Source organism: Mytilus californianus, unplaced genomic scaffold, assembly GCF_021869535.1.
Source record: "Mytilus californianus isolate M0D057914Y unplaced genomic scaffold, xbMytCali1.0.p SCAF_6, whole genome shotgun sequence".
Classification (NCBI taxonomy): Eukaryota; Metazoa; Mollusca; class Bivalvia; order Mytilida; family Mytilidae; genus Mytilus; species Mytilus californianus.
In genome coordinates, this window is record NW_026262712.1 from 119,083,830 (window position 1) to 119,110,262 (window position 26,433).

A 26,433-nucleotide genomic window follows, 5' to 3' on the forward strand; every position below is an offset into this window, starting at 1 on the left:
GAGTCTTTTGTAGACGAAACGCGCGTCTGGCGCAAATACAAATTTCAATCCTGGTATCTATGATGAATTTATTTACCTACGTTTCTGTATATCGACGAAGAAAAACATGACTGGAACGATTTAACAATTACATTAAAAGAGTGTCGAAAGATACCAAAGGGACATTCAAACTCATAAGTCGAATACAAAATGACAACGTCATGGCATAAAACAAAAACAAAAACGACCAAAAGACAAACAGGAATAACCACGCATAATGTATTTCAATACTTGACAATTCATTATGATATTAAGTTTGTAGTTTCCGTTCCGTTATTTTGTATTGATTTGGTATTTTGATATTGATTTTTTAGATTTTGATTTTCCTTTTTTTTCAGTGTCCTTAATTTTGAATTAATCTTTTTTTGTTTGAATTCGAAGTTTTGTACTATATATACGGAAAAACCAAAACAAAATATCATTTTCGCCGTTAATCTATTCGTAATTAAACGAATAATTTGATTTAAATTCATAATCAATGCTAGGATTAATCAGGAATTTTATTTAGATGCTATATATACAGGAATAAAAATAATTTGATAAATGTATAGACTTCCTGCAAAAATGTCTTTTATTCTTAAAAAAATCAAAATCCTCACATGATAAAATATATTTTTTTTGAAAAGAAGAGAACATTAAAGACTATTTGAAGTTTTCAGAAAAGAAAGAAAGAATAAATGTCTGTTTGCTATTTCACCTGCCATTTAAGCAACACAAACTTTGATAAATTAACACATCATTTTCTAAGGAAATGCCTGTACCAAGTCAGAAATATGACAGTTGTTTTCCATGCGTTCCGGGGGTTTGTATAATCTAACGTTTAATTTTGTCAGTTTGTATGGGATTCACCATTTTTTAATTTACCTTGGCGTTTGGTATTTTTGCAAACTTTTGATTTTCGCTTTCTCCAGAAAATTATTTTTCTATGTAAAAGGAAAGTTTTGTCAAACGCTTCAGATCAATTTTTAGTCAACAAATTGTTATAAGTTGCATTGATATATTTCTGATATGCCTATAAGTTATGTTATCTACAAACTAAAAAACAAATTTAAGGGAACTGGGCCTGCAAAGAAATTATGCGTTTCTTTGGTAGATATCTGATCACATTGCATCGATTCTTCCCAGGCATACGTGTCTTGCTCTTTTAAATGATGCCCATTCATTCTAATAGCCATATACTACTGCTGGTTATACATTCAATTTACAGAGCAAATGAAGGAACATACATGTCTTATTAGTGAACATACGGGGTTTTACACGGAATGAAACCAACTAAACGGTTGCCTATAATTGCTTACATCCACTTTATTTCAACTTTGGTGAATAGTTGTCTCATTGGCAATTATACCTCATCCCCTTATTTTTATACGGTAATATACTTATCTGAACAAAATATTCCCTGTACATTGCAAACTGTGCATGACAGCAGTTTAGTAACAAATGAATATAAAAAGAAAACATAGATATAAATGCCTCACGCATGTAATTATTATTTTTTTTAAATAATATCATCAAATAACATCCAGCGTGCATGTTTTAATGTAAGTGTATAAGCAATTACTTAAATGATCATTGGTGCAACTGCAGTGTGCGTAGAGAAGTTTAGTAACACATGAATATAACAGTAAAAACATAGATATAAATGTCCCACGCATTTAACTATTTTACAGAATATCATGGTAAATACCATCCAGCATGCATGTTTTAATGTAAGTGTATAAGCAATTACTTAAATGATCATTGGTGCAACTGCAGTTTGCGTAAGAGAGCAGTTTAGTAACACATGAATATAACAAGAAAACACAGAAATGAGTGGCCCACTCATTGAATTATTTTACAAAATATCATGGTAAATACATCCAGTATGCATGTTTTAATGTAAGTATATAAGCAATTACTTAAAACGATTAATGGTGCAATTGCAGTGTGCGTATGTCAAATGTCATCAGGGTCGATCCTTTTATTTATCTAAAAATATCAAAAACGTTCAACCTGAATTTATTTATGTATGAACGTAAAATGAAAAAGACATGAAAAATGTGTTACTTTCATCGTTAAGGCAATGTAAAATACATTAAGACAATATGTTTAGCCAGATAATATAATGGGTCTATGATATAAAGAGCATTTAGGTCAAATTTATCTGTGCTACAATCATAGCGGCAATTTCAAATGAGAGGCGAAAGATACCAAAGAGATATTCAAACTCAAAGTCGAAAATAAACTGACAACACCATGGCTAAAAAACTGACAACACCATGGCTAAAAAACTGACAACACCATGGCTAATAAACTGACCAAACCATGGCTAAAAAACTGACAACACCATGGCTAATAAACTGACAACACCATGGCTAAAAAACTGATAACACCATGGCTAATAAACTGACAACACCATGGCTAAAAAACTGACAACACCATGGCTAATAAACTGACAACACCATGGCTAAAAAACTGACAACACCATGGCTAAAAAAGAAAAAGACAAAGGTCATAGTGGTCTTCATGTGTTCAACATTCATGTATTTATACATCCGATAGCTCTTTACGTCTTCATGTATTCAACATTGATGTATTTATACATCCGATAGCTTTTTACGTCTTCATGTATTCAACATTCATGTATTTATACATCCGATAGCTCTTTACGTCTTCATGTATTCAACATTCATGTATTTATACATCGGCCAGCTCTTTACGTCTCCATTTATGCAACATTCATGTATTTATACATCCGACAGCTCTTTACATCTTCATGTATCCAACATTCATTTATTCATACATCCGATAGCTCTTTACGTCTTTCATTTTTTTATTTGATTTGAGCGTTCCAGGTGAAGTATATCATTCAAAGCTCAAAGCAAACGTGCTTTAATTTAATATTCACTTTTTTATGGAACAGCAATATTAATATATTTTTCCAAAGTAATTTTCAAGATATATAGGTATAAAAGAATATTACCAAAAAAGGTATGGGGAAAAGGAGAACACTTCAAATATAGAAGGTTCACTGTGGCTTTTCACAGAAAACTAATTCCAGTGATTCGTTGAACTGACGGTAAAAACAATTTACCATGTACTGGAATAATTTTGTACTAACAATATGTTTATTTTTTTTTACAAAACAATGCAACTTGATAAAGATAAATATAAGATATAAGACAGCATTGTGAATTTCATATCTATTACCGGGAACACGCATACTTTAACATATATTTCCGACAGGCACATGTAAATAAAATATCATCAAAGAAGTTGGTATTGCCGTTATCTTATTATGAGAATCAACAATTTCAGAATCTGTATCGTTACTAAATGAATAAACACTCGATAGTTGTCCAGTTTAGCATTGCATATTTAGGTATGGACAGCTGTCCAGTTGTACATTGTATATTTAGATATCGACAGTTGTCCAGTTAAATTACTTCGGTGTTCCTATTGTTCATTTGTTTTCCTCCTATAGTTGAGGTGTTTCCCTCGATTTTGGTTTGTAACCCGGATTTGTTTTCTCTAAATCGATTTATGACTTTTCAACACCGGTATACTACTGTTGCCTTTATTAAACACTGCATATTTAAGTATCTGTCATAATTACAGTAGTTTACTTTTATATATTAGCTTGTGAATTATATACACCAATGAAACAAAGGTTAGTAAAGAAAAAAGTAAAATAACAAAAATACCAAACTCAAAGGAAAATTCAAAACGGAAAGTCCCTTATCAAATGGCAAAATCAAAAGCTCAAAAACATCAAACGAATGGAAAACAACTGTCATATTTCTGACTTGGTACAGACATTTCCTTATGTAGAAAATTGTGGATATTATTTTCCGTGTTAATAATTTTCAAATATTCAAAACGCCTAGGTTGTGTGATCCTACCCCATGCATAGACTGCCTTAGCCGTCTTTGGTACCACATCTTCGGAATTTTTGGTTACTAATCCTATTTAAGTTTGTTTTTTTATTTGGCTTTACGACTTGATCCGAGTCCAACTGATGAGTCTTATGTAGACGAAACGCGCGTCTGGCGTACCAAATTATAAGTGTGGTATCTTTGAAAGAATTTTTACCTGATAAAAAAAAAAACACTCCCTGGATTTCTTCCGTTGTAGGTCAAATATTTGTCTTACTACTTAACAGAAAAAGTACAATTTTTCATTCATTGTGGTCTAGTTAATTGTCCTTGGTTAGTCTTGCCCAATAGATTACCTTCATGAAAGAAAAACGAATTTTAGAAACGCGCGTCTGGCGTACACAATTTTTTATCCTGGTATCTATGATGATTTTAGTTAGATTTGAGACCTTAAGCAATCAAAAATTGCAATAAACAAAATAGAATTGTCACATATAATCAACTCTACGATACTTAGATTATAATGGAAGAACAGATGTATGAAATTCTGTTATGACATATCAGTTAATCGTGTTCAAAATTTTGAAATCTAAAACACAACATCCAAAGCCAAGTCGTTAATAAAATAGAAAATAAATTTTCGATGCATTAGGCATACATGTACTTCATGAGGGTGAAGTATTCTTGGCAAAAGATATGCTGCTTAATGTTGATTTTTTCCCCTAGACAAATAATTAAAAAGGTCGCTGTTTAGATGACATCTTTGACTTTTTTCATTCACTTATTATTGTTTAAATGAGAAACTATTCATTTTTCTGATTGTTGTCAACCCAATTACGCGTTTTCAATTACGCTCACAAATTAGTGAAATAAATTGCATAAAATGCCATCAATGGTACCAAACATATTCATTTCCTGGTCAAGAAAGTCGACGAAATGTAATAAATTCCCATAGTTATGTAGCAATTTATTTGTTTTATGATGGTTAATGTTATTCGCTTAAGAAAACAAATTTCCACACAATTGAAATAAAGATTTACGACTACTTGAGAAGCTATTCGAACGCTACTAAGGGATCGAAATTTTCTAGAAATTGCTGTACAGTTGTGTCACTGATACCTATTAACCATGTTAATTTCATGTGCTGGGATATTCTACAGTCTGTAAATTGGAAGATGGTATGATTTACGTTCCGCGGAAGTTCACTGCTCTTTATTAAAAGAAGAAAAGATATTACAGAAAAATCTCTACGATTAAAACAGTTATTGATTAATCGAGGTTTAAATGATCTTTACTCAAGAGAATGATCTCTTAATGTGAAAAACACTCAAATGACCAGAGGAAATTATTTCTTTGTATATAACATCACGTTGGGCAACCTATTAAAAGATGAATGGTCATGAAACGTTTCACGACTAACCTTTTGCGGAATAATTTGGAAATTTTACAAATACGAAATAATTGCCTGAAGAAAATTTCTCTGTGAGCCTGAAGATGAAATAAGCACTGAAGCGTACAAAAGACGTGCGGATGTGATGTCGTACAGTATCAATGAGTTTTCATTACATCCCAAATTTCACGTCTTATTGGGCAAGATACCGAAATTAAATCGTTCCTCACCAGGCGGAAAATTTCTCTCCCGGCTTCTACAAGATGTAAAGCTAATTTTTCACAATTTCATGCAATTGAATTTGGAGAGGGTAATCAGCCCTGTTCGGATGGTAAATTTGTTCTGATGAAGCTTAATGTTGTCTATTTGAAATGCAGATGACTCAAATATCAACTACCAGCCTACTAGTATCTATTGAAAACAGTGTTTCAAAACTATTGAACGCAGTTTTATAATTTTTCATCATTCTTGTCGACATCAAACAGAAAGCTTTTATTCTAACACAACATTTAGATATATTTTAACTGAAGAACAACACAGATCATATAGCTAAAACAAATACGCATGTACATACGTGTATTGCGCTGTTTTAAAGCGATCTCAATGACGTTAATTCTACTTTTTTAAATTCTATCCATGTGACTTATAATGAGGTATTTTATTTTGTTTCCTATTTCATTTTAGTATAGCATCCTGGTGGTAAAAACGACCATAAAGTGTGCATGTATACATACTAACGTGACGGTACCATTTTACTAAAAGGTTAGAATCATGAGAAAACTGTACCATTTTCTCCTCAAATAGAAGACTTTTTTAACATGGGTTTGACACAGTCTTCCCGTATGTGGTGTTTAAGTTTGTGTTTATCGGATTAGTTAAACCACCACAGGAAATGAACTGATACCACCAGCAGTGACTCGCGGTTGTGACGGAGATTGCCCCTAAGAATCATTTACAACTCTTTGAATATATAAATGTTAAAATTTTGTAACATTCTCTTTTGAAGAGTTAGTTACAATGCATTGTGTGATAATTTATTCTTTGAAGTTCCACATCATCAGTAAATTGGCTCTGTAAAACGGTCCCAGGGCGTGTTTAATTCTTCAGAAAGAATGTATTCAAAGAAGATTTTCATATCAATCAAACAGAAAAAAGCATTGTTATAATAACCATATTGAATAAGTCTTTGTACAAAATATATGTTCCTTTGCTTTTTATTAAACATGATCATGCAGGAAATTTAATAAACAATTTTAATATACGTGATTAGTTCTTTGCTACAAAACCCATACTCTGTGTGAACGGAGTTCTTTAAGTGTAATTGAAATCATGGTGCTTTAGATGTATTTATCACATGCGATTTCCTTGTAAAACTTTCTTGTGATTTTGAATGCATTGTTGATGAATGCAATAAATAGATATTTATTCATTTTTTTTTATTTCAATGGCTATTATGAAACTATTTTCTAAGATATGGTAGATAAACATAAACCCATGTGAAGGTTTACGATACTACCCGGTTTATTCTCTGCTTTGTGTGAATATTGTGGAATATGACAGATGAGGAGAAAATAAGAACATGGCAGCATTTGGACACCTTGAATAACCTTTGTCCAAGACATCTGTTTTACTACTACGGAAATTATAAGACTGAGGAGTTAATGGGCTTACCGTTAATAAAAGTCTTGAAGCTACATTTATCAGGTAGCATTTCATTAAATTGTGTTATTTTTCATAAATAGTGAATAATATTCCTGTATTTTTAATTCGTTAGTTAGCACCCACTCAACTGATTGAAAACTCAATCTTCATATGTTTTGAGCATGATAATTTAATGATCAATATGATTCGCAATGCATGTTCGGTACTAACTTGATTTATAACAAACCCTTCTACGATTTTCAGTTTATGATAATTTATTAGTAATAACTCCGTCAGGCAACAAAGTTGACTATAGATGAAGTTGACTATTATTTTTATGTCCTTTTAGTCAGATAGCTCTTCAACTGTTCCGGTTCTTATACATCCTTGGCTTTCTAATATTTGGCATTGAGCATTCCTTATGAAGTCAAATCCAGAACAGCGCCTCGGACGCATGCGATCTATAATTTTTTTTTTCATTTTTATTCAAAAACAGCACAACGAAAAGGACAAAGTAGCATTAGAAAATATTCTTCCATAATTTAAATTTAAATATGGTTTATTTCCAATGCAATTTGTGAGATGCAAAAAGTAAAATAACAAAAATACCAAACTCCAAGGAAAATTCAAAACGGAAAGTCCCTTATCAAATGGCAAAATCAAAAGCTCAAACACATCAAAAGACAGAACAACTGTCATATTCCTGACATACAAATAATACTAGGTAATGTTCCCCATATATAAACAACCGATCCAAAGTAAAATTTCTTCTATTTTGTGCATAATTTTATTCCATAATGAACTAAAGTTTTATTTTTCACTTCACACTTCACAACAAAACAACTGCCTGTGATCTAGATTTCTCGACAACTATTTGAATTCCGAGTTGTATAAAGCAATTGTTTGAAATAGGATTAGAAAAGAGAGACAAAAATCTTTGAAACGTTCAAAAGTACAGAAAAAAAATATATTAGAAACTTTATATAATGCTGCATTTTTAAAAAGGTTTGTATAAATATTCTCTCTGCAATAACAGTCTGCACATGTTTAGTGTTTACTTAAGCGGAAGGACTATCAACTTTTGTTCACAACAAACATGGGGGCAGCAGAACTTATTGAGGTCAACATTTCATTGAACCTTGAATCATCCAATGTTTTGTTCGTCGCATGAATTTAGACAAATCAGCTTCAAATGATAAAATGTGTGATAGTCGCACTTTTCCTTATAAAACATGTAAACACGAAAGGGTAATCATAGATAGTTTCATGTTCAATGAATTTTCATATCTATACTTTCAGTGTTTTACTGTGATTATGGATTTATAAAATTGTGGCTTGGCGATGTTTATTCTTATGTTAATTCTTTTTTGAAATTCAAAATAATTCATATAACATTAATTCAAAAAATTATATAATAGAAGGAAAGCTGTTGATGTGATTTATAAGAATATCTAATATGGTATTGTGACCGTATTTGAAGTAATTGCTGGCCTTATTTAGTAGACGACAAACAGTTTTAAGTCCGTGTGTACCTTGTATATTTTATACAATATGAATATCAAATGGTTTTTTTTTCTCAGTCTTACGCAATTGATTTTTCTGGTAAATAAAAGTAAGATCAAAATTACATAACCAGTAACCAAAAGGACGAGAAAGTGAATACACATATACGATTTGAAGGTTTAATATATAAGTTCAAGGTTTCATTTTACTTTCATAAAGATGACAGATTCAAGTTCAAAGTCAAGTTCTATAGTATGGCCGTCAAAATTTTAGAAAGACCAATTTCGTGATAAAAGCTATTAAAAGTATTAAGAGACTGTTTTTCCATGTTAAATATAAGCATGTTTCTGTTTAAACTTTGTATACTATAACTTTGTTTTAATTCATTATAAAAAGATACTACCAAAATCATGACACCTGCATAATGGTCGATTGATTTCTGGTGATATTGTTTGGTTTTGGTTTTTTTGATATGTGATATTTCGTCAGGTTCGCTCTGAAGAAGAAACAGCTTTATTTATTAGTTTCTATTTTAATTCAATTTTGTTTCGATCATTTTCCCTTTGTATAAAGACGTTACACAAAAAGGAGGTTCAGCAAAAGGCTATTGTTTCAATTTTTGTCATTGTACATTTCTTTCCTTCGAATCAACCTAATTCAAACAATTGCCACTGCACTTTAATCAATCAGCAATCAATCAATCAATTTTCTTAAATTGAACAAAAAACACACTTAAAATTGTAAATTATCTTGCATTGTCGTCGATCTTTGAAACCAGCATGGTCGCCAGTAAAAGTATGAAAACCACTTCCATCTTTTTTTTTTAAATTATAAATATTATTGTTATTATTATTATTATTATTATTATTAATATAATACCAATCAATTTTTTTTAAATCTATGCATAAGCAAGAAAAAAAAACAAATTAGCTCAGAGTTACTTGAGTACACAAAAACATTATTAGGAAAATCATATGCAGGTATGTAATTTGAACGACCAAACCAGAGCAATAAAGAAACATGTTGCAGTCTTCATTAAATTCCAAGTCATTATTGTATTGAGGTGCGACAGTTGTAAAAAAATATTCGTTGATATTTCATATTATTAGGTCAGGGTTTAATGCTAACAATTTGATACAAAATAGAAACAAATTATGGATCAAATTTACATTTACAATGTAACATTATGTATATACATGTCTTTGAAGGACGAATAAAGTGAATTCTGGTGTATGTAAATATTTATTTCAGATTGTCTTAAATGTATATTAAACACGAACTAATCCAAAAGCTTCTAAGCACGTCTGCAGCACATACCAGCTTACACCAAATTCTGAAAAAAAGAATAAAGGATTTTGAATGAGATTTTCATAACATATTGTACAGGAAGTTCTCAATGGGAATTTAGCATCACCCTTAAATGTTTAAACATAAGCTTTAAGGTTGTGGCCTTATTAAAAAGAAATACAAAATGTAAAATGAACACCATATGTGTTGTACAGACGTATTAGTCTAATCTAATGTTATTTACAAACATTTTTCGAATTTCCATACCACCCACATCTATCATATAAACTTTTCAGTAAGTGTTTTACCCAATACATTAAAACAACAAATGTGTGAACATATATGTTTTACATTTTGTTTTGCTTTTACATGCATAGCATAAATCAATTAGTTGATAAATAAATATACGTAAAAATTCTTAGAAATTGATGCAGTCTAATATCGAAATGTTTGGAACATCAAGTTTGAAAAAAGGAACATAATAAATATTCCCGAAGTTTGTCATATAAATGTAATAGTTAGATATTGCTATGAAGACATGTGACTAAGAAAATCTCACAAAAGACTGAGATTATCTAATCTGAGTATCATTTGCATAAAATTGATTCTATTATTGGAAAATGTGATAGGAATATACAATTTAACACCCTTCCCTTTTCCAGTATATAGTTGGTTAGTATTGTTAGTTTAAGTTTTCTGTCTTATGTTCTTTAACCACAGTCTTTCCTATCTTCCAACAGTGTCTGAATACCCCTTGCAGATCTCAACTTTTTATGAAATGCTGGGTTTGATTTGGTGTTGTTGAGAGAAGGGGGTTCTGTTAATTTTATAACGGTTATTTGCCTGTGCACAATTTCGGCCACGATTGCCACAGCTGCAGGATTAATGCAAATAAAATTAAAAACCCAAAGGAAGAGAACGATTATTTTAAGTTTAAAAGTACTATAAATATACTGATTTAACTATATGTTCACTAATGCTCGAGTCATATGAATGTACCTACGTTTCCCCAATTTCCTCAAAATTTATAAAAAAAAACATGTTCCTGTCTATAACAGTTATTTGATAACAAATTTAAACAATATATCAATTGAAATATCGTAAAAACTTCAATATCAATATCTTTAAAATTCTTCAATGTTAAAATTCTGAAAAAAAAACAAAGAAAAACAATGAACTCACTAACATGACAATACGCGATGGCATAAAGACATCATTTTTTTTTAACTGTCAATGAATGTTTCCAGAACGTCCTGTTTTAATGATGGCAATGATTATTAATTACAATCGCACAAGACAGCAATTTACAATTAATTGTAGTAAAAGTAAGTCGCATTTGTCTACATATTAAGTAAGCTTTCATCCGATGATAAGTTTTGTAAATAATGTAATATAAGACAAAATATTTATAAGACGCATTACAAAGCCTAAATTCCTTCTTTGAAAAGCAACAAAATCTATGTAGCTTCATGAGGAACAACAAAGCATCTTGACGTTCAATTATTTTAAAAGGTTAATCAAGGTTATGATCATTTTATTAGTGTGCATGAAAACAAATTGAAAAGCATACTCCAAGCCCTATTAGTAATTAGAATGAACCAACATTAGGTCCAGTGGAGCTTACAAATTTCGTTTCAAGGTAAAATTACATAAGAATAGAGTTATCCCTATTTTTATATCGAGACCAACACAGTATAAATTCCCCAGTATCATGTAAATCTGTAGAGAAATTCTATCTCCTGATTGAATGTTCATTAGGATTAACAAACAACTATAAATCATTTTACTAACTAGCATTTTAATAGTTATTTGACGTGAGTTAAATTTGGTGTTATTATGTTATCTGTAGTTGGAATTTAAGGCTTGTCAAAGGGTATTTAGAAACCGAAAGCCTCTTCTGTCTATATTTATAAAGATCTTTATATGAAAATCAATAAACAAGTATTAGTACACACAGTTCTGCAAATAAATAGGTAACTAATTTGCTGATACAAAAACAAATCATTACACAGTTGGAAAGATACACCATATTTATGTATATGTTACAGTGCAAATTGGAATTCAGGAGGATCCAGAATCCTCCTATTACAAATTGGAGTTAAGTAGGATCCAAGATCCTCCTATTACAAATCGGAATTCAGTAGAATCCAGTGTCCTCCCAGTACAAACTGGAATTCAGTAGGATCCAAGATCCTCCTATTACAAATTGGAATTCAGTAGGATCCAGGATCCTCCTAGTACAAATTGAAATTCAGAAGGATCCAGAATCCTCCTGTTACAAATTGGTATTCAGAAGGATCCAGGATCCCCCTAGTACAAATTGAAATTCAGTAGGATACAAAATCCTTCTAGTACATATCGGAATTCAGTAGGATCCAGGATCCTCCTAATACAAATCAGAATTCAGTAGGATCCAGAATGGGAAATCAAATACATACTAGAAAAAATTATAATTCGGATTCATTCTTCTTCAATGTTCTTAATAAGTATGGAAAGAGAATAAATTGCAACTTTCAATATTTGATACATTTACAAACAACAGGTCATATAGATAATGTTGAATTCTTTATTATGGTTTATTTACAAAATATTTTGTTCGTGGCATTTTCAAGAGTAAACAGTTTTGAAATCAACATGACCTACAAATCGTATTACATTTTCTGTACAGTTGCAAACAGGAACGAACTGACAATCAGGACTAAAGTTTTGTAGTTTTTTATTCAATGCTTGAATATGTATAATTTCAAAAGCAATACAAAGTCAATAGAACTGACTTAAGGGAAACAGACAGAGCATGCACAAAAAAGATGGCTTAAAAATTGAAGCATTAATCATTTAGAATTCAGGAATTCACATGGTAGAAACCTGTTTAAATTTTCTTTGCAAGGAATGTCTTGAAGAAACTAAAATGTCCTTTTCATCAAAAGTAGTATCAATTTCAAGAAATTGTTTTTTGTTTTTCAAATGTTGCCATTTTGCTCCTTCCAATGTTTCCAATGTTTCAACGTCTACGATGCATCTAAACATCTAAACAGCACTTCAATTGGCAGTGTATTTTTTTTTTCAACGGATAAAACTTTTTATCTCTGTCGTAATTTATGATAACTAATAGAGTTCAGTACACAAAATGAGCACTATTGTGACTTTTGTCAGTTGTGTCTGACTGCAGATTAGGGATAAATTGTAACCAAATGAGTAAAGGAAAATTTCCACGTTATTTATTTCATTAACGCCGTAAAAAATATAAGGTTGTTAAACCCTGACTAAATTCAACAAAAAATCTTTATAATATAATTTTTAAAAATCAACAGTTTTAAATATTTCATTAGAATCAAGTTTTTATTTAAGTTTATTTCATTATGACCTGAATCGAATTATTTTCATTATCTTTTTTATGTAATCATCCAGTACAATTCAGGATCCTCTCTGTACGAATATTGGATATTCCAATGTCTAGTATATTATTTATTGAAATTCTGATTTATACGTAATTTTAATTAGTATAAATCATAATTTCGATTTCTCGTAGTAGATTCCAATTGGTACTATGAAAACTCTGGATTCTTCTGAATTCCAGTTGGTACTGTAACATATACATGTATATATTAACATTAACATGACAGGAAGACAGTTGTTTTCCATTCGTTCCGTTGGATGATAGGGTCTAGCTCTGATTTTGTCATTTTTTATGAACTTCGCCCTTTTTGAATTTGCCTATGAGTTTGGTATTTTTGTCATACTTTTTCATAGCATCAGCTTTGCCATGGAGAGAGAGTCGACAGAAAGAAATTTCATTTTTGATATGAAATTTAAAAAATTTGAACCACAACTGAAGATTGGTCAAACAATTGCATGCGTATCTCCAAGAATTGAATAACTCTATTAAATAATACACTTTCAAAACGAAACGTGAATGATTTTTGATAGAATCAATCCAAATTAAATATTTAATTGACTAATCTTATATCACAATACATTCCTGGGTTCAAATACGAAATGAGCGTACACTGGGGTGCATTTGAAAAGGGATAAGAGAAAGATACCAAGAAGAAAAGAATGAGAAGGTTTTCGATTTTCATTGAGCCCTGAAATTTCATATACTTTTTGCGTGGCTCGTTATTTATACATCCCACCATTGTGTTGTTGTGCTATGGTCAATTTTGTATTCTTGTCTTTTATTTTTGCTTATGTACTTTTTCTATAGAGAGTCTATATGCAATTTTGTTTTTCTTTGTTGAAATAGTTATTTGTTTTATAGTGTTTCAGATTGCAACACAATGTTGACTGCTGTACCCCAATTTTTGACATTTTTACCTATATGTCTGTTTGTTTTGCTCACACATTGTTGTCAATATTACGGAATTATATGCAACTGTCATACAAGTGAGAGGTTTAGCTAGATATAAAACCAGGTTTAATCCACCATTTTCTACATAAGGAAATGCCTGTACCAAGTCAGGAATATGACAGTTGTTTTCCATTCCTTTGATGTGTTTCGTATTTTGATTTTGCCATATTATAAAGGATTTTCCGTTTTAAATTTTCCTTGGAGTTCGGTATTTTTGTTATTTTGCTTTTTTTCAGACAGGAAACCCCTCTCATTATATGTAATGAATTTATACTTTTTTTTTATAAGAGATGACAATTTTATTTTGACACAGATTACTTAAAAATGAAATATCTTCTTTTTTTTTATTAACTATTATATATATAAAGCAGACATAAAAAGTAACATAACAAAAACACCGAACTCCATGGAAAGTTCAAAACGGAAAGTCCTTTGTCAAATGGCAAAAGCTCAAACACATCAAACGAATGGAAAACAACATTCCTGACTTAGTACAGGCATTTTCTTATGTAGAAAATGGTGGATTAATATTTTAATAATATTTGGATAACTATAGCTGTTCTAATTCCAGAAACAATAAAAAAAAAACCCATTAAATTCTAAAAAAAAAAGGAGTTCTGAAAAAAAATTGAAGTTTGAAAAATTTCTTGTTTATGAAATGTTTTAATTTTGATCAAAAGGAAATAAGGGAACATATATATCATTGCACGATTGGACTAAAATAATTAAAACATACATGAACAAAACCTTCAATTTGTCAATATTGTCTTGGTTGGTAAAAAAGTCGGGTTGGGTTTGTGATCACGTATCTATCTAGATATCATGTGTTGTATTTGTTGCTTGTACATGTTTTAACGTCTAATTTTGGAGTCGTGGTTGGTTTGGTCTGTTGTAATTCCGGTTCTTTTGGTTATTCCTATAATCGGTTATATATGGTGTGTATTATTATTTTTAAATAACATAATTTAGTACATGATAATTTATATAAAAATATACATTGTATATCATTTCAGAACTAAATCACAGACGACTAGCTGTTTCCTCGGAGATCAACAGTCAATATGCAATGTTGTCCCAAAATCATAGGCCAGAGAGGATTCGAAATTCAGTTTTAATAAAAGATGCCTAATCTAATTATGAAATTAAAAACAAAAAATATGAGCGACGCAGTTCAAAAAATGGAAGGACCAACAAGAGGCAACGAGAGATTCGAGAAAATATTAACCGTGTGTTCTTAATTTGAAAATCAAAGGTAGCTTATTATACGCTTTTTTAAAGATTGACTTTATCTGAAAAGAGATACAATAAATTTAGTTCAAACACTATTTATTATTGAAAAATTATAACATAAGAATAGTTAAATTTTACAAAGCAGTCAAATATGGGATTCGGAAACAAGTTTGGAAAAAACTTTTATAATTCGTCTCCCAAATTGAATTTCGATGATGAATAGTTAATAATCAAAGCAAACTACAACAAACAGTCATCACCATCAACAACAGGACGAATAATAATAACAATAGTCACATTTTGGTACAGCTTTTGGATTTTTTTTTTATTTTAAATGATGTTTAATTTCGTAATTGATTTGTATTTCAAATGTTTATTTCTAGCACCACTGATATGGCAATGTTAAAAACGCCGCTAAAATGACAACATTACGTGACAGGAATACAGTACAAATAAACGCAAGAACACTCAGGACGGAGAAATACATAAATAAATAATATAATAGTACATTACAACATGTAAACATGTAAATTATTAGCTAAATATATTTGAAGAGTTTTTTACAACCTCTGGATCGATGTAATTGCTCGTGGACCCAGAGGGTACAACTACCCGAGAAGTCAATCATCCTGTGCAGATATATCATGTATACGGTAATTTTCTGTAGATTTACTGTTATTGAAATGTTAAAATCATTCAAATTTTGTGTCTTTCTATCCCCAGATAGGGATGGTGTTATACAAAATTGACACAAATTTTGGAATTTTTGGTTTTGATGCTCTTTAACTTCGTTATTGATTTGACATTCCTTTACATTCGAGCGCCACTGATCAGGTAGACGAAACACTCGTTTGGTGTATAACATTATAAGTCTGGTATGTTGGCTGAGTTGAAGAGCCTATTAATTAAAAAAAAAATATAACAAAAATACCGAACCCCAAGGCAAATTCAAAAAGGGGAAATCCATAAAAACTGACAAAATCAAACACTATCAATCATATAGTTTATAGTTCCGTTCCAAGAACAACTCAAAATGATGAGTTAACCAACTGCATTTAACGTCAAAGGAGCGTAAGGCAATCGTAGGCCGAGAGATACAAGAAAGTAACTTAAAGCTACGGGATAAAACGGAACTGAAAAAGGAAGAGAGCATGGTAGAAAAAATACATCATAGTCAGAAGCAAAAAGACGAAAGACGAAAGACGAAAGCACAAACATAGTCATCAAAACATACAAAATGTTTCTTATATTAAAATATAGTATCGTTCTGTGTTAAGATACCAGTCTTGTATTGTATTACAATTCCAATTTTTGGGGCATGGCAAAATATGGAATGAAATAAATTATTCCATTTTTTTCAAAAAGAAAATTATAAACTCAATGTTTCTATTTGAATAAAACTTTATGCTGAATGTAAACAAAATGATGCATCTTTTTTTGGTAGAGTTAAAGGATATCACCGGAAGTTGTGTGGAATTGTGAATTAGTGACTGCAACATTAAGAAATCATACTGTAGCTTTTGAAAGATAAATTTCCCTATAAATTAAATTCATACACGACAAAACAAAGTTTGATGGGTGGAACTTAATTCCAATTGTTTTAACTGTTTTTGATGTTTTTGTTTCCTAGATAAGTAATTCTTAAATTTGACCATTTATTGATTCTGAGAAAATAGAATATTTTTTAATACCCATATTCGTGATATCAATTTCAAGTAATCATGCATTTATCTACATGTTTAGTTTTTTTCTGTTCTTGATATTTTGTTGGGTAGCTGTCTCATTGACGTATACCTAACATACGTATACCTCGCATTTAGTTTAAATGACATTATATGACAGTTTTTATTAATGCTTCTTTTAATTGTCATTTTTAATTCGACAGAAGTTGATATAGCATTAACTTTATCATGAGATATGAGATATGAGAAGAATAAAACTGCAGGAAGTATAATAATCCTGTTATATATATTGTTGTATTGTTATTTGTTTCAAATACTAAATTACACTGACTTAATGTGATATATAGATTCTTCAGTGTGAAATAATAATCATATTTCATTGTACAAATCACAAATAAAAATCAAAGTATCATCAAACTTCTTGGAAATTCTTAAATTCTTAATTCAAAATTAAGACCAAACAGGCGTAAAACATACAATAATAAAAAGTAAAATCACAAAAATACTGAACTCCGAGGAAAATTCAATCGGAAAGTCCCTAATCACATGGCAAAATCAAATGACAAAACACATCAAACGAATGGACAACAACTGTCATATTCCTGACTTGGTACAGGCATTTTCATGTGTAGAAAATGGTGGATTGAACCTGGTTTTATAGCGCTAAACCTCTCACTTGTACGACAGTCTTATCAAATTTACATGATGTCATTTTAATAATAATAATAATAATAATAATAATAATTATAATAATAAAAAAAAATAATAGCAATAGCAAAAATTTTAATGATGAAAATAAAAAATAAAATAATACTTTCTAAATTCGTGCGTCCGAAACCGTCTGCTATATTTACCTTCATCAAGAACGCTCAAAGCAAAAAATTTGAAAGCCAAGAATGTATATAAAAACCTAACAAAGGATACCAGACTTATTATTTGGTCTGCAAAATAACATTTCAGTGACGCTCGAATCAAAACAGTTGGAAGGCCAAATCAAATACGAAGTTGAATTGTTTTCAAAAGGTTCCGAAAAGTTATGTCAAATACGGCTAAGACAATCTATGTCTGGGTTTGTAAGTACTTAAAACACGTGAAGAGCTTTATGGTCAAAAGGGATCTGAAATAAATTACAATCATATCAGCATAAAAAAAACGTTACATCTATTTTGATGTCTTTAAGTGATGTGTTATCCCATGCTTCCAAATGATTATTATTACTATAAAAAGATATAAAGATTAAAAAAAAACACATAAGGAATACATATACTATCCGTGTATATATATTTTAAAAAGATGTGCTCAAAATCGTTTTCAACACTAGTGACACTTTCCAATTATTAAAAGTAAAATCTGAAATGAAACCCAATTTAGCTAGCAATGTTAGTTTAAGCAAACGTTTGTGCATCTCTGACAGGCCTCAAATCAAACAAAATAATGTTGGCCTCACGTCTGTTAAAAAAATCCTAAATAAAAAAATTTTGTTGGACACTTTTTTTTCAATACATTATTTTTAAGTTTGATATTAAACATAAATTTCTTTAGACTGGTTCCTAATAAAGTACCAGAATAAAGAAAACGTACACTGTGGCTATCAGATAATTAATCTCACTGCAATGTTTTAAATCGAAATGAAGATATGATACATAAAATTGAAATGATTGAAAAGTGGTGAAAGATTAGATTTTATTATAACTATTTAATAAAAACAAAGTAATTCGAATATCTCATGAATATTTAGAGATTCATAAACACTTATATTATTTTATGTTCAGCAAAAACAAAGAAACCTTTGATTTATCGAACATATAAAAGAAAGTAGTCATAAACAATTGCAGTTATGTTAGGGAGTGTAATTCAAATCATTAATAATTTAATAAATAGATTGTACTATATAGCATAGCAAAACATAAAAACAATGGCATTTTTATTAATTTCCTGATAGTGTTTGATAAAATCTATTTTCTAGAATTATAATTTATTTTTTTCATAACAAGAAGAAGCGACAATAGTTTACCAATGTTCTTAACTCGTAAATAAAATAACCAGTCCAAGAAGTTAAACTGGGAAAGTAATATGAACTTGAAAATTGATTGATTGATTGTTAATTGCTTAACGTCCAATGGTGAACTTCAAAAGGAGCAAGACATGAACTACCAACAATCTTACAAAAACAGCAAATTTTACGTATATACTACTCAAAAAAGTTAAGCAAAACAAATTCTGACTGAAAATTAAGTAAAACAAAATCATTAATAATTTAATAAATAGATTATACTATATAGCATAGCAAAACATAAGAACAATGGCATTTTTATTAATTTCCTGATAGTGTTTGATAAAATCTATTTTCTAGAATTATAATTTATTTTTTTCGTAAAAAGAAGAAGCGACAATAGTTTACCAATGTTCTTAACTCGTAAATAAAATAACCAGTCCAAGAAGTTAAACTGGGAAAGTAATATGAACTTGAAAATTGATTGATTGATTGTTAATTGCTTAACGTCCAATGGTGAACTTCAAAAGGAGCAAGACATGAACTACCAACAATCTTACAAAAACAGCAAATTTTACGTATATACTACTCAAAAAAGTTAAGCAAAACAAATTCTGACTGAAAATTAAGTAAAACAAAATCTCGATTTATCTTTAGTTTCTTAATCTTGAAACATTTGTGTATTCAAAAGTACTGCAGTTATTTTAGCTTAATTTCAGACATCTGCACTATTCGCAAACTTTTATGGACGTGGTCAAAATTCCAAGCCACATTTTTAACATTTTTTTGTATATGGTCTAGTTAAAAAAATGTACACAACGCACAAACTTGACGGTTTGGTGAATCTGGTGGGATAATTGATTACATATGAAGAGAAACTAACATTTACCGCGCTAAAAAATGAAAAATAAATTTATGGGGCAAATGTTTTGTCCCTTAAATTTTTACCATAATTTGTTTTCTTCTTTAATCAATTCAACATCATTTAAAACATGATTGCTATTAATTGCAGACCATTTTGATTTTTTTTCTACACAGATTTGAACCCTCAAAGTTTGACCTCCACCAATCACAATGGAAATGTTGTAAGTCTTTCTTTCGGCAGTATATACGGATAACATACTTTATTGTTATTAGTTATAACATAGTTATTTCTTATTTTCATAAAAAATATAAAATTGCAAAGTTAATGCCTGATATGAACTTCATGTTCTCAAAACATGAAAATTCTGCATTCTGTCTATGGCGCAAAACTATGTTCAGATTCCCCATTGAAAATAATGCTACTATAAGAGAATTTTTATTAAACATAATGTTGTCGTCCGTTACTCAAACGTAACATCTCATTTGAATTGTATAGAATGCAATGTAAATCGTCTGAAACAGGGGCGACTACTCACTTGATATTATCATTCAAACGAATTCCTATTGTAGTAAACACAGTATCAGAAGGGAAATATCTTCCCTAGAATGAATGTAAACATATAAAAAGCAAACTGCGTTTATTTGCCTCTTGTTTCCAAAAGGTTTCAAGAAGTGTTTTTACATCGTGTGATTGTATAAAGACATCAAATAATGCTTTTAATTGATATTTTAGGTTATGTAAAAATTATTGGAAAATCTAAATCAGATCACTTATCTAAAATAAGATAATTGTGTTGGAGTCGTGTTTATATTTAGCATATTCAGCTTGTGTTCCAATTTAATAGAATAATCATTAATTATTAGGTGTAATAATAAAGCGAACATATTATGATTGAATGGAAACAGAAAACAATATGTGATTTTACCATTGGCTTTACAGTGTCTGTTCATGTTATCTTTATGGTGTGTGTGTGTGAATCATTGAAAAACTGCAGTTAGCGTTGGAAATGGTGTTTGCTTGTTCGAATTTTAATTTACATATTTTAGTTAAGGAAAAATTGTCTTGTCTGCACGTTTTGCCATACCTACTGATGATCTTTGAACTCTTATACCCTGGAATTCAATTTTTATCATTTCCTGTCAGAATATTTTCCCCTCGAGTTTCCCAAATAAACTAGATCAGCTGTGCAGTAAGGTCAATGTATTGTAGGCTTCAGAGATCATTTTATGAAACAAAATATCATTAAAACATTATGGAGTTTCTGTAATATTTCAATATCAAACTTCGAACTAGAGCTAACAATTTAAACTGTTTGTTTGGTCTTTAGTTTTTAGGGTGTTGGGTTTTTTTTTTTTTTGCTTTTTTTTTTATCTTGTTTGTAGTTTAATTTTTTAGCATTCTTTATTTTGGAGGGCAGGGTTTGTGGTTATCTTTGCGTCTTATTCTGTAGAAGGGGGATAAATATCATTGAAAATATATTAAGATATTTTCATTTTATAATGTTCGAGAAACAAATATTTTTTTACACGAAATGACTAAAATCTTCAAAAAAAAGTCACTGGAAAAAACTAATCAGGTCATATGGCCTTAAACTATTATTTGTTAGAAATAAGCAATTTGTTCAATTCATTTTTTTTAAAGTCGATACACTCATTTTGGTAATTTCTACATCAATGAGGAAAATAAGCACATGGGAAAATTATTATTACGCAACTAGATCCATTTCGGGCAATTTCAATAGAAAGATAAGTGTTGTGAACGCAAATCATACAACCATGCGACATCCAAATCGTCAATAATACAGCAATTCAAAGACAAAGAGTAACCAATATTGCATTAATAGGTTGTATAGTATTTTATTTTCAGATTGGTCTTGAGCTTACCGGGTGAAGGTTATCCAAGAAAACGTAAGATGAGCAATGAAACGGTAACATACGTGTATTTATTTACAGGTTAACAACAATCGGGGGGGGGGGGGGGGGGGGGGGGGGTTATCACGGCTGTAAAATCTTTGGCACACATATTTCACTTCATACAATTCAACATAAATAATTGAGTTGATACATAATATCAATAGTTTCCACAAAGATGAAACTATACTTATCTTAGAACAGCAAACAATATCAAGCAAACACACGAGTATAATCACTTTATTTTCAAAATTTGCATGAATAAAAATGAAATCCTAACACTTTGCTGTATAGCACTCTATTTTAAAACATGTGACTAGTAATTAAAATAACACGAAAAAAAAACGTCAAATAGTTTTCAAATTGAATATCTTTCGGAGATACATAAAGCGGGAGTTAGATGCCAGACGATACGAGTTTTTGTCTCATGAATTATATAGTTGCCATGTCCATGGAATAAAAAAAATCATTAGTTTTGTTTTTATTTTCAATTTCCCCAGCCCTCATAAAATAATGAATAACCATTTCACAATGATATTTTTGTTAAAATAGCAGGGTTTTGAGAAAGTGCCTTCACCGTATGATTCGTAAACGATGTGTCCCTTTATGGTCATAAGTTGTGTGTTTTTTTTATTACGAACTATGGCAAACCTTAAAAAATAAGTTTTGTTATCGTAATTTGTAGAAATTTGCCAGATGGATTCCTCTTTTCATTTTGAAAACTGTTTGATTATAAAAAAAAAGTTAATAGGGTACTTATGTAGCTTGGGCTATTTCAAACCTTGTTGACTCATATTATCTTTTATATTTTTACAGGACACAGATGAATACTTATACATATTTATAGCAGTCAGAATTGATGGTTGTGTATATGTAAAAATGTCCAAACACTTATAATGGATAAACACTGTCAAAACTTATACATATATATATCTGTAAAAATAAATTGAATATTGTACAATATTTGAGCCGATTCAATGACCATCCTTTACTATAGTTAATGAATTTTATTTTTAAGGAATTTCTCAATGAATGTCTCTATTAGATGAATCAAATATAGACATACACATTAACATCACAGTCAGAATTAGAAGAGGTACTATATATGTAGCGTTATTATAAAATTGATTTTAAAGTATACAAGGCATGGACTATAATTACTAACAGCAACTTAAGTAATATTGATTGTTGTTTGCATAACGTCCAGTGGAAAATATATCATAAATATTCAAGAGATAAAATTAACAACAGGTAAGCTTGGAATTAATGGTTAAAATTTTAGATAAAAAAAACTGTTGATATTAAGTATATTGAAACCATATTATTGTTTAAGTACATACGTCTCAATTTATACTTATATTAAATGTCTGTAGTAATTGGCAAAAAAATATTGAACTGACCTGACCTCTCCTTACTAGACAAAAGTGATAACGACGAACAGATTTAAACATATATTACATGTACTGTTGTAATTCTGGAACACCAACTTGTGGAGTCGTGGCCTGGTTAATGTATGTATTACCAAATTATAAAAACACAGGTCAAGTTAATATTACATCCATTCTTTTTTTAAAAGTACCCTCACCAAAAATACGACCAACAAAATGAGGGAAAAAAACAGAAACCGCAAAAATATCACACTTTAGTCTCGATTGCACAAACGAAATTGTGATTACTGTAAATTTAAAAAATATTGCGATGTTTTTATTAATGCGACAGTATCAGGTTCGTAACAATAAAAGCTCGTATTCATAATTTAAGTAGTAACTTTCCTAAATTAAATATTTGCAAAAACCTTAATTAGATTTCGCGTTTTTGCAAGAGTTCAAGGATTCGAATTGATTTTTAAATTAACAGTACCTGCAAGTGTTTGAATTTAAAATGAACTATAACATTTTGTACGTTAGGAAGATATTTACTGTAATTGTAAAATACACTTTTTGAAACAAAGACAGCCATTGAGAACAAACAATTCAATATTTTAGTCAAATTCTAATTCTAAAAATGACCTGACACTTCACACATATATTTATTTTTTGTTTTATGTATATACGAGTATTTAACAGCAACAAAAAAATAAGTAAAAAAGGAACAATTCATTTGTTCTATATTGTGACATTAACAATGACAGTATTATATCATATTAAAAATATAATTCAATAAATACCTTTAGAACAACCAATGTGTGAATCTTCAAGTTACAAACAAAATATTACAGATATTTATATAAAACTGTCTCATTTATTTTCCTTTGTAGTTAAGCCGGAATGAAAACATGGATAGTCACAACCATAATCCAATTGTTACAATGTGTCGGTGGTTTATCAACTAATTAAATTAACCTTCTTCGCATTTATTTCTGAAAGAGATGCACTAATTCTTAATCTGTTTTTTTCTTGACAGGAAATTGACAACGCTAAGATTATATAGATCCGCTTCAAAAATCAAAAGACCACAAAAAATCGAGCAAAATAATTCTTTTTTAAGAAATACATCATATTATATGTAACGGTCAACGTAATAATTCAAATTCGTTAATAACAGTAAAATATACAAACTAAATAACTTTATTTTATTTATAGAACAATGCAGTAATTTGGATGGCATTAGTAAACGTTATTGCAACTGATGTCCTCAAATGCCTGAGTTCGCTGGTACAATTTTTACATTTATTGACTGTAAAATATAATTAATATGTACTTATTTTTGTATGTAACATTTTGTTAAGTCGGCTTTGAAGATTATGTGTCACGTAAGTCAACAAGTACAAAAAGTGGATGAAGATGGTTTCAGTAAAAAATATATTCCAAACGAATTAATATATATTTCAAAGAAAATATAAAAAATACGTTACATATTTAGATTAAGGAAGAACAAGAGAAAATTGATTATCACTTTCCTTTTTTCTATTATATTATTTCAAAATCTGTGAATATGATGTCCACATTCATTTCCAACAGCTATAAGAAGTGATTATTATGATCGTTCAGTATTATTTAATAAGAGTCATTCCGGTATAATATAATCAACCACACGCAGGCAGGACTGATACATGGTTTTCTTGTTTTTTCAACAAAAGATGAATTTGCACTGAGAAAACTCAGACAATCCTCATTTACAATACTAAAAAGACAGATTATTTCTGACTCTAGGAGGACAAAGGTAAAAGGAGTAGCACAAATAAATAAATAACTCGCAACCATAATACAAAAATCAAATTGTATTACTCGATAGTCTTTGTAAATACAATTAAAAATAAAGCAATAAAGATGAATATGTTACCTTATTGTGCCAATAGTTTCGCAATGCAGAACGGCTACAAATCGTTTCACCGTTTATTGTCATTTTTTTCGATGTTTTGAGTTTTCAAAGATCAAAGAGCACGCTATTAGGTAGATAAGTGGGCGTTTTGAAAATATTCTATAAAAATGAACGGTGACAAAGTATTGCATGTAATCATTATTGCGACTGATTGATGGTTTTGAACCAAGGTTATACAATTTACGCAATAAAATAGGAGCGCTATTGTTGAGGTGCTCCTTGGGTGGTAAGGATATTAAAAACTCATAAGAGAGTCATTTTAGAATTGAATTATTAAATAACCATAATTTGAAATGGAAAATTTTATCTTTGTGATATAAGAAATTCCAAAATCCAAAATATATCGAAATTTTGAAAATTAACCATAGTAACCCTTGTTGTCCAATGACACAACATAACCATAATCACATACTTGATTTTTATCGTCCTGCTTTGATTGGTCAGAATTTCGGTCGTTTCCAAAGGGTTTTGTGGTACATTGTTATAAAACAATACTAAGGTTACTGAATTCTGATAAGAAAGTAACCCGATATTGCTGTAAACAACTTGTTAGAGTTGGTCCAAGGACCATTTATAGAAAAAATGCATGTCACAAAACAAATGGGAAATATTAATAAATTTAATTGTATCTATTTATATTTTATTGTTATCGATATGCATATATCAAAGCTAAAACAATGGATGTGTATATATTTCTTAATGGCGGCATTATATCATGAAAAAGCAGAGTAGTTGATTGTTTTAAGCGAAGTGTAACTTAATATTGTTACTTTACAAAGCAAACATACTAGAACTCGTTTAGGTTAAGACTTCAATAAAAAAAACTATTGGCTGACTGTACAAAATTATGTTAAGATTAAGCACTAAATTTTCAAAATGGCGTTCGGTTTTAAAGAGCGATAACTCCCACTCTTTATTTCGTAGTCTTCAATATCTATAGAGTTATTCTACTTCCTCCTTTTACTTTACCTCTAATCGACAATTTGTTTTTGTTCTTTTATTTCAAATGGTTTTCAAAATTACGATTGTCCTTGCGACATGCATGTATTTTGAGATAAAGAGCAGCAATTCTGTACTACTTATTTTGATTTCTGTATTTTATCTAACTGGTTAAAACAAGTTCTGACGAGAATTGATATTTCTAATGTTCTAAAAGGAGACTTGAGCGCCAAAAAAACACGTTTCACCCCGCCACATTATGTATGCGTCTTTCAAAAGTCAAGACCCTGTGATTTAAAGGATTTCAATTGTTACTGATTACCATAATTGTTTTTTTTTTTCTTTTTTTCTTTTATCATTTTAGTATAAATCAGGGCTGTTGGTTTTCTTTTGAATTGTTTTCCTTGTTTCATGCAGAGGCCTATTATAGC

The 26,433-nt window shown here is 29.9% G+C and overlaps 1 long non-coding RNA gene across 1 annotated transcript; it reads right to left on the bottom strand.

Moving 5' to 3' along the window:
• Positions 1-7,603: 7,603 nt before the first annotated feature.
• Positions 7,604-25,285, bottom strand: LOC127704574 (uncharacterized). The gene is made up of 2 exons (XR_007983381.1): positions 25,025-25,285; positions 7,604-9,760 (listed from the first exon to the last, which is right to left on the bottom strand). It is a non-coding gene; the product is annotated as an uncharacterized LOC127704574 (long non-coding RNA).
• Positions 25,286-26,433: the final 1,148 nt, after the last annotated feature.